The sequence below is a fragment of the Macaca mulatta genome, chromosome 3 (genome assembly GCF_049350105.2).
Source record: "Macaca mulatta isolate MMU2019108-1 chromosome 3, T2T-MMU8v2.0, whole genome shotgun sequence".
Lineage (NCBI taxonomy): Eukaryota > Metazoa > Chordata > Mammalia > Primates > Cercopithecidae > Macaca > Macaca mulatta.
In genome coordinates, this window is record NC_133408.1 from 1,944,126 (window position 1) to 1,959,839 (window position 15,714).

At 50.5% G+C, this 15,714-nt stretch overlaps 1 long non-coding RNA gene across 1 annotated transcript in view; it reads right to left on the reverse strand.

Annotated features, from left to right (window-relative positions):
* LOC144339586 (uncharacterized) overlaps positions 1–15,714 on the reverse strand; it is a 40,355-nt gene that overhangs the window by 20,283 nt on the left and 4,358 nt on the right. The gene's annotated exons all lie outside the window — the stretch shown is intronic.

Genomic DNA, 15,714 nt, shown 5'->3' on the forward strand with positions numbered 1-15,714 from the left:
CACTCTAGATCCTAACGGACACGCAGGCCCCCCAGCTGGACCTGGTCTCACTCTGTAGATCCTAACAGACACACAGGCCCCCCAGCTGGACCTGGTCTCACTCTAGATCCTAACGGACACGCAGGCCCCCCAGCTGGACCTGGTCTCACTCTAGATCCTAACGGACACGCAGGCCCCCCAGCTGGACCTGGTCTCACTCTAGATCCCAACGGACACACGGGCCCCCCAGCTGGACCTGGTCTCACTCTAGATCCCAACGGACACGCGGGTCCCCCAGCTGGACCTGGTCTCACTCTAGATCCCAACGGACACGCGGGCCCTCCAGCTGGACCTGGTCTCACTCTAGATCCCAACGGACACGCGGGCCCTCCAGCTGGACCTGGTCTCACTCTAGATCCCAACGGACACGCGGGCCCTCCAGCTGGACCTGGTCTCACTCTAGATCCCAACGGACACGCGGGTCCCCCAGCTGGACCTGGTCTCACTCTAGATCCTAACGGACACGCGGGCCCCCCAGCTGGACCTGGTCTCACTCTAGATCCTAACGGACACGCGGGCCCCCCAGCTGGACCTGGTCTCACTCTAGATCCTAACAGACACGCGGGCCCTCCAGCTGGACCTGGTCTCACTCTAGATCCTAATGGACACGCAGGCCCCTCAGCTGGACCTGGTCTCACTCTAGATCCTAACGGACACACAGGCCCCTCAGCTGGACCTGGTCTCACTCTAGATCCTAACGGACACGCAGGCCCCCCAGCTGGACCTGGGCTCACTCTAGATCCTAACGGACACGCAGGCCCTCCAGCTGGACCTGGTCTCACTCTAGATCCTAACGGACACGCGGGCCCTCCAGCTGGACCTGGTCTCACTCTAGATCCTAACGGACACACGGGTCCCCCAGCTGGACCTGGTCTCACTCTAGATCCCAACGGACACACGGGTCCCCCAGCTGGACCTGGTCTCACTCTAGATCCTAACAGACACGCAGGCCCCCCAGCTGGACCTGGTCTCACTCTAGATCCTAACAGACACGCGGGCCCTCCAGCTGGACCTGGTCTCACTCTAGATCCTAATGGACACGCAGGCCCCTCAGCTGGACCTGGTCTCACTCTAGATCCTAACGGACACGCAGGCCCCCCAGCTGGACCTGGGCTCACTCTAGATCCTAACGGACACGCAGGCCCTCCAGCTGGACCTAGTCTCTTTTTCTCCAGCATCCCATAGAAAGTGGTCTTGGGCTGGTGCCGAGGGAATCTGTGCGAATGAGTGAGGAAGAAAGCACCTTCTCTCTGCTCTTCATTGGAGCCCTTCTGGGAGAGCCTAGGGGCCTGGGACAGCGCCACTCCCTAAAAGCCAAGCCATGCACCCAAATCCCAAAGCTTCCTGAGATTCCGAAGACTTCTGACTTACATCTCATTTTTGCCCTAGGAGGTTTGAGGAGGCAGCCTCTGTCAGACTGAGGGTGAGTCACTTCCGGGTTTATTTAAAGTCTGATGCTCCTAGTGTGAAATGTCCCCAGCTAATAACTGTCTGAGAAGAACCGGAATGTCGTCTTCCTACGCTCTGTAAGCCTCAGGTTCCCCCACACCCCCAGTCACCTGAAACGGCAACCTCAGGGCATCAGACGGCCGCTCCACCTTCCTGCTCAGAAGGGCATTGCGTCATCCTGGCTCTGAGGCTGCTCCCAACAGGGAGGCACATCTTGGGCCTGCTGCCCAGGAGCTGCTCTTCCCAGCCCTGCACGGTGACGTACTTGCCACTCCAGCCTGAGCTCGCTCACTAACACCAGCTGCTTCTCCCCAGCTCTACATAAGAGCCTGCGACTGACAGGAGAACACTGTGGCGACCTCGTATCGTTTTTGGAGTGAAGAGGCAGCGAGGCCGGCAGATGGACAGAGGGACGAGGCGAGCAGCGGACCCTCACAAGGAGTCAAAGCTGGACAGAGAAACTAAACCCAGAGAGAGCAGGCAGAAGGGAAAAGCAAAATGGGACATCAGTGAGAGAGAGCAGCCATGCAGTGAGAAAGCCAACAAAACAGAAACCCGGTTATTTGAAATGATCAATAAGATTGATAAAGAAAACACAGGGGGGAAAAATGAGCAACGAGCAATGATGGCTACTTTCTCAGGAGAGAAGGTGCGGACACCCGGCGGGTCTTACAGGCACCAGAAGGTTACGACAAGGTTCTCATAAGCAATTTCATGCCCGGTGAAAGCGCAAATTCCTTGAAAAACATAACCTATCAAAATTGACACACACAGATATAAAAACTCTGACATACCTACTGCCATACTATATCCATTACAGAAATTTAATCCGTAATTAAACAGATTCCACAGAGAAAACTCCCAGCCCTGAGGGGTCACCGATGCGCTCCAGCAAACCCTTAAGGATGAAGAACAAATGCAGTGTTGCCCGTGTTCCCACGGAAAGCCCCGTGCTCGGAAATCCTAAACCCGGTTCCGGCAAATCAGACTCAGTGACATATGAAAAGGTGGCTGGGCGCGGTGGCTCACACCTGTCATCCCAGCACTTTGGGAGTCCAAGGCAGGACTGCTTGAGCCCAGGAGTTCAAGACTAGCCTAGGTAACATAGCAAGATCCCATCTCTACAAAAATGTTTACAATTTAGCCAGGTGTGGTGTCATGTACCTGTAGCCCCAGCTGCTCCAGAGGATGAGTGGGAAGATCGCTTGAGTCTGGGAGGTCAGGGCTGCAGTAGGCCATGATCTCGTCATTGCACTCCAGCCTGAGCAACAGAGCAAGACTCTGTCTCGAAAACAAATAAATAAATAAAATTAAAATTAAAAGGCCAAGACCAAGAAAAGCTATCTCAGAAATGCAAGATTGTTTTGACATTCAAAAATCAATCAATATCACTGGTAAAATAAAAAACAAAAACCATATGATCAACTCAATAGACTCAGAAAAAACATTTTTCTTTCTTTTTTTTTTTTTTTTTTTTGAGACGGAGTTTCGCTCTTATTGCCCAGGCTGGAGTGCAGTGGCACGATCTCGGCTCACCACAACCTCCACCTCCCGGGTTCAAGCAATTCTCCACCCTCAGCCTCTCAAGTAGCTGGGATTACAGGCATGTGCCACCACGCCCAGCTAATGTTTTACTTTTAGTAGAGACAGGGTTTCTCCATGTTGGCCAGGCTGGTCTTGAACTCCTGACCTCAGGTGATCCACCGGCCTTGGCCTCCCAAAGTTCTGGGATTACAGGCGTGAGCCAACATGCCCAGTGGAAATAACATTTTATAAAATTCAGTTTGTTCACAATAAAAACTATCAACAAACTGGAAGCAGTAGGTTCCCCAGTCTCGTAAAGCATATCTGTGGAAAACCCTCGGCTAACATCAAAACTTCCTAGTGAAGTCGCCTGGCACTCAGCCACCTGCCTGGAGAGAGGCGGCATCTTCACTCAGAGGTGCCGCAATAACTGGGCATCAATAGGGAAAATAAGGAACGTTGGCCCTTCTTCGGTGCTACACATGAAAGCTAATTTGAAGCAGGTCATAGATCCAAAGGGGATGGGGCACAAGGGGCACAAACATGATCACACTTCTAGAGGAAAACACAGGAGAGGCCTCCGGACCAGGCACTGGTGAGGATTTCTTGGGCAGAACTGAAAAATCCCACTGATGTAAAATTAAACATTGACAAATTGGACTTTAAAAAAGTTAAAAGCAATTTCGTGCAAGATGGAATAGACAAATTTGGCCAGGCATGGTGGCTCACACCTGTAATCCCAGCACTTTGGGAGGCCAAAGTGGGCAGATGACCTGAGGTCTGGAGTTCAAGACCAGCCTGGCCAACCATGGCGAAACCCCATCTCTACTAAAAATACAAAATTAGTCGGGCATGGTGGCACATGGCTGTAGTCCCAGCTACTCAGGAGACTGAGGCAAGAAAATCGCTTGAACCCAGGAGGCAGAGATTGCAGTGAGCCGAGATTGTGCCATTGCCCTCCAGCCTGGGTGACAGAGTGAGACTCTGTCTAAAAAAAAAAAAGAAGAAGAAATAAAGAAAAAAGAAAGAAAGAGACAAATTCCTTGAAAAACACAACCTACCAAAATTGACACAGCAGATATAAAAACGCTGAATATCTGTGACAGTATTGCATCTACCACAAATTCATCAAGAGACACCGTCAAGACAATGAAAGAGCAAGCCAGAGTCTGGCAAAGACGTTTGTAATACATGTATATGGCAGAGGATTTCTGTACAGATAGATAACGAATTACGAGTAATTAAGAAAGCGACAAACAACTGAACCAAAGCATTGACAGTGCCTTGAGCAGGTGCTTCCCAGGACAGCACATCCGGGCAGCCCTAAGCATTGAACACGTGCACAGAATCAGCATTCATCAGAGGAATGCAAATCAACACCACCGGGAGACACCACCACACCCCCACCAGGAGTACGAACGTTAAAAAGACTGACAACACCAAGCACCAGCCGGCGAGGACGGGGAGCAGTAGGAAGTCCTGTACGTTGCTGTGGGAGTGTGAACGGTACAATCACTTTGAAAATCATTTTGACAATTTCTAATAAAGTTAAACGTATGTCCACCCTGTGGTCCAGCAATGCTCCTTCTAGGTGTGTGCCCAAGAGATGGAGGCATCTGTCTACAAAAAGGCTTGAGAACAATCTTCACAGCAGCCTTATGCATTACACCCCAAACTGGAAACAGTGCCAGCATTTAGCAAGAGGAGAATGGATACGCAAATCAGGGCCCACACACGGGGTGGGGTACTGTGGTAGGCACAAACACTGCGCAAGTCTCAAAGCTCAGATTGAGTGGATCAGTCAGATTCTATAGCACAGGACACACCGAGGGACTCCACTTTATTCGAAGCTCGAGAAAGGAAAAACGAGTCGCCGAGCTAGAAATCAGACTGTGAGTATCTAGTAGGGGTAGGGTGGGGAGCTGCTGCCTGGGAAGGGGCAGGAGGAGACTTCCTGGGAGATAGAAATGCTCCATATTTTGCTCGAGGGGTCAGTCACATAAGCGTATATATGTGTGAACTCTACTGTGCTGTAAAGTTACAGTGGATGCATTTTACTGCCTGTAAACTGCACCTTAACATAAAATACAGCAGGCACCCCTCAAAGTCCAAACTAACATGCACAAGTATATAAGCAACCTGAGGGGCGTGGGTGGGAGCGGAGCTGCCCAGGGCACAGTGGAGCATGACTCAGGCAGAGCGAGGCTGCAGCTGCCGCAGGAACGCCCGCCGCCCACCCTGAAGTCAAGTAGGACACGGTGATTTCTCCTAACTCGAGAATAGCAGGGATAGCTGCGGCTTGGACTTTGATTTCTCTCTCAGGCATTAATAATAGAAAAGGCTCATAATGTTCGGTGTGGAGTATTTTTAAATGGTTGGCATTTCGAAAGTGAATTCTCTTTACTCTGACTTTTCCGTTGTTTTCTGTTTTTTCCTCCAGCTTTAGTGAGGCATAATTGATACATAATTACATGTAGTTACGCTGACCCCGTTTTAAAGTGCACGGCCTGTTGAGTTTTGACACATGACACCCTGAACCCATCTCTGCAGCTCTCAGAGTTCCCTCCCTCCTCTCGTGGTCCCTCCTTCCCCTTCCTCCTCCCTTCCCTCCCTCCCCTCCCTTCCCTCTTTCCTCCCTCCTCCCCTCCCTCCTCCCCGCCTTCCCCCCTCCCTCCTCTCCTCCATCCTGTCCCTCCTCCCCTCCTCTCCTCCTTCCCCTCCCTCCTCCCTCCTCCCCCCTCCTCCCCTCCATCCTCCCCTCCCTCCTACATGTCCTGGATCCATAGCAAGTGCAGGTCTGCCTCCTGCCACTGCTGGTGAGTTTGCTGTAGGATTCTGGATACATGGGATTATACTGTGTAGACTTTTTCATCTGACTTCTTTCATTTGGCAGAATTATCCTGAGGTCCACGCATCAGTACTTCCTTCCTTTTCATTGCTGAGTGCTACAGTCATGCGTCACTTAATGACAGGGAGACTTTCTTTTTTTTTTTGAGACGGAGTCTGGCTCTGTTGCCCAGGCTGGAGTGCAGTGGCCGGATCTCAGCTCACTGCAAGCCCCGCCTCCCGGGTTCACGCCATTCTCCTGCCTCAGCCTCCCGAGTAGCTGGGAGTACAGGCGCCCGCCACCTCGCCCGGCTAATTTTTTTTGTATTTTAGTAGAGACGGGGTTTCACCGTGTTAGCCAGGATGGTCTCGATCTCCTGAACTCGTGATTCGCCCGTCTCGGCCTCCCAAAGTGCTGGGATTACAGGCTTGAGCCACCGCGCCCGGCCGACAGGGAGACTTTCTGAAAGATGCATCTGTAGCAGTTTCGCTGTTGTGAGAACATCAGAGGCAACTCACACACACCGGGACAGTAGAGTCTGCGACACACCTAGGCCATTAGTGCAGCGTGTCACTCCTGGGCTGCACACCTGTGCAGCATGTGACTGCACTGAATACTGCAGGCGACTGTAACACAGTGGTATTTGTGTATCTAAACATAGAAAAGGTACAGTAAAATATGGAATAAAAGAAAAAAGTAGGGGATAGTGATGTCAGTGAAACAGCTGACTAGAAGCCCCCAGCACTGGTGTCCCTCACAAAGACCCAGAACAGTAAACAAGCCAGGAAATGGTTTTTCTGTTTTTTTGAGATGGAGTTTCATTCTCATCGCCCAGACTGGAGTGCAATGGTGTGATCTAAGCTCACTGTAATCTGTACCTCCCAGGTTCAAGTGATTCTCATGCCTCAGCCTCCCAAGTAGCTGGGATTACAGGCACCTGCCACCATGCCTGGCTAATTTTTTATTTATTTTTTATTTTTAGTAGGGATGGGGTTTCACCATGTTGGCCAGGCTGGTCTCAAACTCCTGACCTCAGGTGATCTGCCTGCCTTGGCCTCCCAAAGTGCTGGGATTACAGGCGTGAGTCACTGTACCCGGCCACAAGCCATGAAATGTTAATGAAAATCCCCACAGAGAGCTCCAGAACACATCAGAGGAGCCACAGCAACCCTGGCGAGCCCAGAAATTCGTGATAATCACAAAAAGAACATAAAGAAACGCCGGGACCCTGCCACCCCATCCCCTAACCAGGGTCAGCTAGAAGCCAGGAAAATATCTCCCTTCAGTGAGGAGGTAATCAAAAGGACCCCAGCAGCCCCCACCAACACCGTGGACACCCACCACCCTCACCCTTGGGGTCCCCTGCAGTCCTCACAGGCGCGAAGCCCAGGGTGGAGTGAGCTGCCTGGAGGCCACACCGCGGTGCTCCCGCCGGAGAAGGAATCAACACTGTGTCTGCCCCCATGGCCCTCTCGGTGCCCTCCTGGAACTGGAACTACCGTGGAGTGTCTTGTTCCTGGGGGAGCAGCCCCAGCTCCCCTTCACCCCTGAGGCTAACCCGCTGCCCAACCACCCCAGCCCAGTGGCCCCACATCCCCCAGCCAAGCTGCAGGCAGCTGTTACACCTTCTCTGTGGGGCCAAGCAAAGGTGGGACCACTCCACTACCCGCTCTCGCCCCCTCAGGCTGGAGCTAAAGCCATAAACTGCCTCGGGGAAAACAATACCTTGGTTGCTCAGAGCAGTTGTACCTCCTGGAACCCAAGTTGAAGAAGCACTCTGCATCCAGGAAAATGATGCCTGGGCCACCCAGGACAGTCCCGTCCCTCAGGCCTGAGCGGAAGCAACAAACCACCCCAAGGGGAATCGGAGCCCTGGCTGAGCGGAGCAGCTGCACACTCCAGGGCTGAGCTGAGGCAGTGCCCTACATCCCAGAGAAACAGAAGTAGCTGAGCCCAGACATCCCACCCTACAGGCCAAACAACTCAACTGCTTGCTTCCTTGGAGCTGAACTATCCCCCTAGAGTCTAAGGAATCCCCTGGCTAGTCTTCCCATTACGGGGAAAATGAGAATAGAAGAACCCCAACAGCCCTTGAACTGAGGACGTTAAAAACCTACACTGTCCCCACCAGTGTCACAAACTCCTACAGCCTAGGCTACTGGGGGTCCACAAGCTGCAGAGACTATGCCACTGCACTGATCTGGAAACAGTCACCATACCCTTCCCAAATGGCTCGCTAAAATCCACTGCAGGTAAAAGCTTTTCTCTATGAAAGCCACTCTAGAAAGTGAAAGAAGCAACTGTTCCACCAGATACACAGACATCAACACGGGGACACAAGAAACAGAAAAGGACAAGGAAATATATCACCAAAGGAACAAAATAACTCTCTACTAACAGGCCCCAGTGAAGAGGAAATCAACTAACTGCCAGAAAAGGTACTCAAAACAATGATCTTAAGGAAACTCAATGAGATACAAGTAGATAAGACAAGTCAACAAAATCAGGAAAACAATTCATTATGTGAACTAGAAATTTAACAAAGAACTGGAAATAATAAAAAGAGCCAAATAGAAATCCCATAGCTGAAGATTTCAAGCAATGAAATAAAAATGACAATAGATAGCTTCAATAGCAGACTTGATCAAGCAGAAAAAAGAATTTCTGAACTTGAAAACTGGTTATTTGAAATTACCCCATCAAAGAGAAAAAGAAATGAGAATGAAAGAGAGTGAAGACAGCCTACAAGGAGTATGTAACACTATTAAGTGAACAAATGTTCATGTAATGGGAATTTCAAAAGTAGAAGAGAAGGAGAAAGGCAAAGAAAACCTATTTAATGAAATAAGAGTTAAAAAATTCCCAAGTCTGGGGAGAGATATGAACACTGACATTTAAGAAGCTCAAAGTCCCAGAGTAGATTCAACCCCAAAATGTCCTCTTACAGGCACATTATAGTCAAACTTTCAAGTAAAAGAAATAATCTAAAAATGTCAAGAGAAAATCAAGTCACATATAAGGGAATCCTCATTAGACTGACATAAGATTAGTTATGTTCATTCTCTCCTGCCCTGTAATGGTGCACATGCCTGTGGTCACAGCTACTTGGGAGGCTGTAATGGGCAGGAGAGAATGAGATAAGATATTACAGGGCGGGAGAGAATGAGATAATATATTCAAAGTGCTGAAAGAAAAAAAAAGTCAGTCAAGAATACTATACTATATATTCTTCAGAAATGAGAGAGAAACAAAATATTTCCCAGAAAAGCAAAAATTGAGGGAAATCATCACCATTAGACTGATCTCACGAGAAATGCTCAAGGGAATCCTACATCTGGAAGTGAAAACGTGACAATCACTATCATGAAAACACACAAAAGTATAAAACTCACTGGTAAAGCAGATATACAAAAGAGAAAGAGAAAAGAATGAAACCCCATCACTACAAGAAACCACCCAACCTCAGTGATTAATAATGAGAAGGAAGAAAGGAACAAAGAAACAAAGGATCTACAAAACAATCAGAAAACAATTAACAAAAGTATAAAATAAACCCTCACCTACCAATAATAATCCTGAAGGTAAATGGATGAAATTCCCCACTTAAAAGACACAGACTTGCTGAATGGATTTTTTTTTTAAATGACCTAACTATATACTGCCTGTTAGAAACTCACTTCACCTATAAATACACATACAGACTGAAAGGAAAGGGATGTAAAAAGATATTTCATCAACCCAAAGTGAGCAATAGTAGCTATATTTCTATCAGATAAAACAGACTTTAAGTCAGAAACTAAAAAGAGATGAAGGTCATTATATAATGATAAAGGGACTGACTCCGCAAGAAGATATAACAATTGTAAATATATATGCACCCAACACCAGATCACCCAGATATATAAAGCGAATATTATTAGATCTAAAGAGAGAGAGAGACTCCAATATACTAACAGTTGGGGTCTTCAACATCACACTGTCAGCCTTCGCCATATCATCAGATAGAAAATCAACAAATAAGCATTGGATTTAAACTATGGTTTAGACCAAACGGACCTAACAGGCATTTACAGACCATTTCATCCAACAGCTGCACAGAATATACATTTTTTCCTCAGCACATGGAACATTCTCCAGGATAGACCACATGTTAGGCCACAAAACAAGTCTCAACAAATTTAAAATAATTGAAATACCAAGTTTCTTCCTCTCCTCTCCTATCCTTTCCACTCCCTTCCTTTCTTTTCTTTCTTTCTTTCTTTCTTTATTTATTTTGAGACGGAGTCTCGCTGTGTCGCCCAGGCTGGAGTGCAGTGGCCGGATCTCAGCTCACTGCAAGCTCCGCCTCCCAGGTTTATGCCATTCTCCTGCCTCAGCCTCCTGAGTAGCTAGGACTACAGGCGCCCACCACCTCACCCGGCTAGTTTTTTGTGTTTTTTAGTAGAGACGGGGTTTCACCGTGTTAGCCAGGATGGTCTCCATCTCCTGACCTCGTGATCCGCCCATCTTGGCCTCCCAAAGTGCTGGGATTACAGGCTTGAGCCACCGCACCCAGCCTCTTTTCTTTATTTTTAAGAGATGAGGTCCCACTCTGTTGCCCAGGCTGGAGTGCAGTGGCATGATCACAGTTCACGAAGCCTCAAACTCATGGACTCAAGTGATCCTCCCTCCTCAGCCTCCCAAGTAGCTGTGACCACAGGCATGTGCACCACATCTAGCCAATTAAAAAAAAATTCTTGTAGAGGTACAGTCTTGCTTTGGTGCCCGGGCTGGTTATGAGCTCCTGGGCTTCAAGCAATCCTGCCTTGGCCTCCCAAAGTGCTGGGATCACAGGCATGAGCCACCGCACCCGGCCCCAGCTAGACTTTAAAATTTTAGCCATGCTAGTGTGAATGTCGTGGTGTCTCATCTCTGGTTTGATTTGCATTTCCCTGATGAATAATGATGTGCAGATCCACACTGATCTTTGATCTCATTTCCAACATCTGGTGAGCTACTTTGAGGAAAACAGGTAAAAACTGAGATGAGAAGAGCATAGGGAGGAGTGTCCATTGGGGGAAGAGTTGAACCTTGGAGTTGATTTGTCATCCTGTTCTTAGCCACCTCAGAGTCTCTGGGAATCCCAAGGTGCAGTGCCTGCCAGGGTCTCACATGACATAGGGGTGCCCCAACCCCACCCACCCACCTGCCGACCGACGGCTTCCTGACCAAGCCCAGTGGGTTAAAAGAGGATGGTGGATGAAGGGGATGTTTCCAAGAGGGCACTTTGATAATGTCTCTCTGGTCCAAGTGGCCGACTGGGAGAGCCATAGAGGATGCCGTAGAGGATGTGTGGGAGGAGGGTCACTGTGTGGGTCCCCTCAATGGGGACGGTGTGGGTCATGTCACCCTCGCTGTGGGCCCTGGGGACCCTCCTCTCGGGCTGCTCAGACCCACCCCCTGCCAGGTCCCAGGTGGGGCCGATGAGGCCATTCCACTGCCACACAACATCTGCATCAGAGACTAAAGTAACACAGCTCGAGGCGGGACGGGCTGGCTCTGCCCAGTGCACCATGTAACAGCACGGACAAAACTACACAAATCCCGGCCGGCACGGTGGCTCACTCCTGTGATCCCAGCACTGTTCGAGGCCGCGGTGGGAGGATCACTTGAGGTCAGGAGTTCCAGACCTGCCTGGCCAACCTGGTGAAACCCCATCTCCACTAAAAGTACAAAAATTAGCAGGACGTGGTGACACGTGCCTGTGATCCCAGCTACTCGGGAGGCTGAAGCAACAGAATCACTTGAACCAGGAAGGCGGAGGTTGCAGTGAGCAGAGATCACGCCACTGCATTCCAGCCTGGGCGACAGAGCAAGACTCCATCTCGAAAAAAGAAAAAAAAACAAAAAACAAAAAACTATGCAAATCCCCATTAAACACAAGCAGCTGAGTCTGCTTTGCACTCCGTGTCAAGGTCAGGCTGCCTCTGGGGACCCAAAGAGACACGGATCCATCGAGGGGTTTGCTTCCAAGAGAGGCCAGGTCCATCACAACGTTAAAGCCACATTTTCTTAATCCAGTCTGTCACTGATGGACATTTGGGTTGATTCCAAGTCTTTGCTATTGTGAATAGTGCCGCAATAAACATACATGTGCATGTGTCTTTATAGCAGCATGATTTATAATCCTTTGGGTACATACCCAGTAATGGGATGGCTGGGTAATATGGTACTTCTAGTTCTAGATCCTTGAGGAATCGCCATACTGTTTTCCATAATGGTTGAACTAGTTTACAATCCCACCAACAGGGCAAAAGTGTTCCTATGTAAATGACGAGTTGATGGGTGCAGCACGCCAACATGACACAAGTATACGTATGTAACAAACCTGCACGTTATGCACATGTACCCTAGAACTAAAAGTATAATAATAAAATAAATAAATAAATAAATAAACCCCAGAATTAAGTAACAAAAAACAAAACAAAACAAAACAAAAACAAAAAAAAACGTTAAAGCCTGACCCACCATGGAGCCTTCTTGTCAATAACTTTCTTTCCTTTCTTTTAAATGCCAGTGGAAACATCTGTGTCTCTCCCGACACTTTGCCTGATGTGGACAGTTTCCAGGTACTTGAGGCTGCTGACCCAGTCACTCCCTGCCCTGGAAGGAGATACTGCTGAAGGATGTTAGGTCCTTTCCTTAAGATGTGCAGGTATTTAATTGTGCGAAAGCATGCAGTGATTGCTTCTCTGTGAGGTCTTTATGGAGGACTATGGTCTTGGCAATTCTGGGGTCTAGGGAGAAACGAGTTGGGCTCAGCCTCTTCCTCTCACCCCACGTCTGCTGCCCAGCCATGCTGGAGGTATCTGCCATGTCTGCCACAAGCTCAGAGAGGAGAATTAGAGAGCCACAGTAGAGGATGCAGGGATCTTGAGCAAAGCCATGTCCTCTTCAGCAAACAGCTCTCCTCTCCTCCCTCCGTGGAAATAGCTCTCAGACTGGTCGCGAATCCGAGGTTGACCAAGGAGCTGTTTGGGGGAACACCAGGTGTCTTGGATGATTTGTGTTGGGAGGTTGCGTGATTTATAAAGGAAAGGGGTCTATTTGGCACACAGTTCTGCAGGCTGTACAAGAACTATGGCACCAGCATCTGCTTCTAGTGAGGCCTCAGGAAGTGTCTACTCATGGCAGAAGGTGATGGGAGCAGGTGCGTGCAGACCATATGGTGAGAGAGGGAGCAAGAGAGAGCGGGCAAAGGAGGTGCCAAGCATTTTAAACAATCGGTTCTTGTGAGAAGGAATAAAGCATGAAAGCATTCATGACCACGAGGACAGCACTAAGCACTCACGACCCAGGCACCTTCTGTCAGGTCCCACCTCCAACATTGGGGTTCAAAATTTCAACACGAAGTTGGGGAGACAAATGTCTGAATTATAGCACCAGGCAAGTGCCATCGCAATGAGGGTTACAGGCTGGCACTTCCAGCAGCCCCCAACATCAGGAGGAGGCAGTGTCAGGAGACCAGGCTTGAGAGGGTCTCCAGGTGCACGTGCAGGTGCTCTGCCATCTCCACGTGACCTGCAGACGGAGGAAGAGAGGTTCCCACCTTGGGCAGGTGGCTCAGCTGAACATGACGCTCAGCGTGTATAATTGGGATTTGCATAGTTTTTTTTTTGAAACGAAGTCTCCCTCTGTTGCCCAGGCTGGAGTGCAGTGGTCCAATCCCGGCTTACTGCAACCTCTGCCTCCCGCCTCCTGGGTTCAAGTGATTCTCCTGCCTCAGCCTCCCAAGTAGCTGGGATTACAGGATGGATCCTGGTGCATCACAGGCAGTCCTGGAGAAAGTGGAGCTGGGGTCCTCCTGGAGGGAGACCCGTGAGTGTTGGAGTGGTCCACATCCAGGCAGGGGCGGCCTGCAGATGGGATGGGGGACAAGACCATGACTCCAGCCCCACGGGAGTCTGAGGAAGGAACACATAGGTGACTGGGAGGGGCCAAGTTCAGTCCACGCTGTGTGATTGCCAGCTCCTCCCCAGACTGTCCCAGGAATTGCTCCAGGGGCCATGGCAGCCCGGAGGGAACAAGGCATAGCATGGGCAACAGGCCCCTCTGTCCGCCAGGAGCAGCCAGGGCCATGGGGGCCTGGGACAGGGTCGCGCTGGTTCCTCCATCCTGGGGGGGCTGGAGTCACCCTTGCTCTGGACATGGACCTGCATTCCCTGCCTGACTCCCCGCTGGGAGCTTCTGGCAGCTCCTTCGATGCCAGCAGAATTGACCCCCGGGCTCGCGGGGAGGATTCAGAATCAGGTGGGCTTGCTGGCTTCCCAGAGGCCCAGCGTGCAGCCGGCTGGGGAAAGCACAGGGTGCTGGGTGGTGGAAACTCGACTTGGATGACCCACTCAGGGCCAGAGCTGTCCCAGCCAGGGAGCCCGACCTCGCTGCTTTCAGAAGTTTTAGCCGAGGGAGTGAGGACTCTACCAGGAGACATGTTAGGTCCCCACAGTTGAAAGCTGAGGGTGACCGTGAGGGTTCTGGGAAGTGCGTCCTGCTGGGGGAAGGTCCCTGCGGACGTTACTGTGGTTCCCAGGTGACCAACCCTCACGATCAGGGTGCTGCCCTCTTGCCTACATTCTGGGGGGAGCCCCCTAACCAGATCCCTTAGTGGGGATGGTGTGGGTCACCTCTCTCTTCAATAAACCCTTATCTGCAAAGCCTTGAGAGGCTGCAGACGCTGCCCCCCTTGTGAGGGCCCAGCCGCAGGAGCACAGCTCAGAATACTGTTCCTGCTCCAGGGGCCCATGTGCAGCTCGCCGACCTGATCCCGCCCTCCCCCGCTCGCCACAGCCATAGTTAGGGCGCTCTGAGCGAGTGAACTTTAGGGTACATCCCAGGATGCCAGATGCTGAGAAGGGAGATTGCTGGGACTGGGAGAGGAATGGGCATCATCTGGAGTCCCGGACTGGGGCTGGGGGTAATTTTCTGCTCCCCCAGTAAGAGAAGGGCTGACCTAGTCTGGTGGGAGTATCTGGGAAGAAGTGAACAGTGCTGTGCAGTCAGCGGGTGGCTGTTGTCACTTTGGTCAGACTCTCTTCCTATGCTAGGGGAATTCTCACGGTCTGGAGGCGGAAGCCCAGGCAAGCCAGCGGGAGGCAGGCAGGCAGGGCTCCCCTGTACCTCAGGCCCAGTACCAGCCCCTTCCACGCTGCTGCAGGCTGCTCTGGGTGTGCCTGTCAGGATGAGGGGGTTCCCTGAAGCCCTGGCTCCACCCTGAAAGCCCATGCAGCTCCTTGCCATGAGCAGAGGGATTTGTGTCAAAATACTGCTTCGGATTGCATATCCATGAGCGAGACCAGCACTCCAGGCCATGAGCTGAGCGTGTCCTGCGGGTCTGTGTGCTTGCTGGAAAACTGCCAGAAATGGCTCCAGGGTAAGAAATAAAACGTTGTGTGTTCATTTTCCCCAACTGGGGTTTTGTTTTCTCCACAGAGAACCACGGATTATAGAAGTGATGCTGACAACAAACCAATCTTTGATGTCTACCTGGAAGATGCAAAAAGACAGCAGGTGGGTGAGGCACAGCGGCTCATGCCTGGAATCCCGCACTTTGGGAGGCTGAGGCGGGCTGATTACCTAAGGTTGGGAGGTCAAGACCAGCCTGACCAACATGGAGAAACCCCGTCTCCACTAAAAATACAAAATTAGGTGGGTGTGGAGGCGCATGCTTGTAATCCCAGTTACTCGGGAGGCTGAGGCAGGAAAATCACTTGAACTTGAGAGGCGGAGGTTGCGGTGAGCTGAGGTCATGCCATTGCACTGCAGCCTGGGCCACAAGAGCGAAAGTCTGTCTGAAAAATAAATAAATAAAAAGACAGCAGGTGATGTGGTTTGGACCT